The sequence below is a fragment of the Pinus tabuliformis genome, chromosome X (assembly GCF_031772625.1).
Source record: "Pinus tabuliformis cultivar Carrire ecotype Pingquan chromosome X, CPIR1, whole genome shotgun sequence".
NCBI classification, from domain to species: Eukaryota; Viridiplantae; Streptophyta; class Pinopsida; order Pinales; family Pinaceae; genus Pinus; species Pinus tabuliformis.
The window spans coordinates 1,187,286,839-1,187,289,844 of record NC_142308.1 but is presented as its reverse complement, the minus strand read 5'-3'; the positions used below and the strand labels follow the sequence as shown (position 1 = coordinate 1,187,289,844).

Below are 3,006 nucleotides of genomic sequence, written 5' to 3'. Positions count from 1 at the left end.
TATATATATATATATATATATATATATATATATATTTAATTTTTATTTTTTTTAATTAAAAAGAATGTTTTTTTTGTTTTAGTCATAAAGAAATTCTATTAAAAACTAATTCTATTGAAAACTAATAAAAAAAATTTCTAAAAATAAATTAACTCAAAATAAGTCAAATCCAGAGAATCTGGCTTTTTATCTAGAAAATCAAGAGTATCATGGAATCAGTTGAGTCAGATCTATCCCCAGGTCTGAGGGTCCATCCGGGCGAGGGTTTGAAAGTTCTTCTTCTTCGATCCATTTTTCTTCTTCGCCATTGTGAGGAGGTCCTCTTGTTCTTGCTGTGTGAGAGTTATTAACATTGATAGCAGGGAACAACAGGGAACAAATCGTGCCAAATCGTGGCAGCTGCTGGGCGATGGCCTTCTGAAATTCGAGGTTGCTTTTAAGTTTTTTTTTCGACCTAAGTCTCGGGCTGAAGATCGCCCACCTCTCCAATCTCAAACCCCAAGTGCAACAGGTACTTACAAATCAAATGTCTCTTCATTCACTGAGATTAGGAATGATACTAAGATTTTTAATTCATAGATATCATCACCCCAATATTTCTCAGATTAACTACAATACCCAATACCTAGGTATGAAGATAATTCGTTGCCGTCATCAATTCCAGAGTAATTTCAGGTTCAATATGAAATTCAGTTTCCTTGCCGCTGGCATATTGCAGAGACCAATAAAAGTATTGGCAAACTTTCTCTAGAACAACAGTACTAATTTCGGGAAATCTGACTTCTCCAAGTGTTGTTTCCGTGAAACTCCCTGTAGATGTTAGCATATTCTTGAGAGTGTTGGAGACAAGAGCTGCCTTCCGATCAATAACGAATTCAAAACCCTCTGCACTAATGAGTTTGACTGTGTCCTCCTTCCTCATTTTGTTGCCTTTCGCTGTCAAGAAGAAGGACGCCGACGCTGCACTTGCGATGATAGGAGGATTCGATCCCCAACCAATTGAATTTTATTGCATACAATTGCTGGAAACTAAGAAACTCGGGGCATTACAGGTTCCTTGACTGGATCGATGGCCAGGCCAAGGAAATCCCAACAAGAATAAGTAATGAAATGCAAAAGGTGGATATTTTTTTTTTTTTTTTTTTTTTTTTTTAAATCTAAAATAAAAAACTAATTTTTTTTTTATTATTATTTTTTAAATCTAAAATTAAAACTAAATTTCATCTAAAAATTTAAAGATGTTTTTTTTTTTTCACAAAATTCTTTATTGTCTTTTTGCAAATTGGTTCTCTAGCAAGAGTATGTTTATTTGAACAAAATCAATAGACTTTCTGATCTTCCTGATCACACGAAGTGCAGGAAGAGAGCATACTAATCACTTGATTTGCTTTTATTCATGCAGGGGGGGTGTTTTTTTGAAAAGACGAAATTTAAAACTAACTAAACTCTAAACCATCAGAAAACTTCAAACTTAAACTTCCTTTGTGAAGATCCTACTGTCACCAGGTCTCACAAATTATTTTGCCTAAAGAAAAATAAATACTGAATTAAATTCTAATGCATAATCCCTTAGCACCATCCCCGGCAACGGCGCCAAAATGTTGGGCAATTTATTGGGCTTAAATTGCTGCATTAAATTATCAACCAGGGAAACTCGTAAGCTTGTGATGATGCCAGCAAAATATATGTAGGAGTAGGCAACTAACTCTATGTCTAGCTAAATTATTTACGATTCAATATAATATGCAAGGGAAGAGGCTCCTAACTAAGGAGGTCTTGGTTGTCCTTCCCTACAGTATCATAGAGAAATCATTGATTACATAAAACTAGAAACTTGAAATGAAGACAAGAGAATGAACTTAATTGTTGTTCAGATTCAAGTAGAGAGAGAGACTAACTTAGTCTCTTGATTGTCCTCTCATGTACTACTCCAAACTAAACTAAGATTCATTCACAAGCATAAGAAATGAAATGACTTGAAACATAAAAGCACAAAAGAATGAATTTCAATTACCATATAAATCAATGGAGAGAGAGCCTAACTTAGACTCTTGGTATCTCCTCATATGATACTTGAAACATAAAAGCAAAAGAATGAATTTCAATTATCATACAAATCAAATAGAGAGAGAGCCTAACTTAGACCCTTGGTTGTTCTCTCATATGCTGATAAGAGTCTAATTTAAAACTCATTCATAAATCTCAAACAAATCCTCAAACATCAAACATCTAAGCAATTAAATGACATAAGATCTAATATGAAATAACATGTTTCTCTCATCCTTTTAGAGTGAGCTCAATTCTCTTAAGAACAAGACAAATTATTCCATATACTACATTAAGGAAAATTAAATCTAAAACTACATAATGGAAATATATGTAAAATGAAGCTTTATTCTATTCCATCATAAGTTTGGATACATGCTCTAAGAGTCCTCCCCTTGGAATGGAGGAGGTACTCCTATTTATACAATAGGATGAGATAACAAACTCATAATGATGATCCACTAATCTCTCTTTTAGTTCCATACATTTCTCAACCATCTAGACACATAACCCTATCCTCCATGATTTCCTCCATGAGGCCCATGATCTTCTCCATGAGATCATGATCTTTTCCATGAGGCTTATCTTATGAAATTCGAATTTGATCATTCAAGGCCACATAAAGATGCCTTGGAAGCTTCCTTTGTACCTACACATGTCAACAAACTCATTCTAATTGTTAGGTATAAGTATAAGCATATTATTTTCTAAAGTTTAGCCATAAATTCACTTAAAAATGTTAAGAATTAATAAACTTTGGAAAAGCATAGTTATAACCCAATAATGAGGTAAATGGAATGATGTGGAGGTGGAATGGAGGTGACATGAAGGTAAAATGTGAAGATATTGGTGAATAATGGAGTGAAAATAGGGACCATTTTGAGGCCCAACAATATGTATTCATCACAAATCACATGCAACAAGTAATGTTCAAGAATCCAAAATGCCAACAATGGATCC

General features: G+C 33.7%; 1 pseudogene; it reads right to left on the bottom strand.

The window, feature by feature from the left end:
- Positions 1 to 625: 625 nt before the first annotated feature.
- On the bottom strand, positions 626 to 1,117 carry LOC149144188 (uncharacterized; annotated as a pseudogene).
- Between the last annotated feature and the right edge of the window lie 1,889 nt (positions 1,118 to 3,006).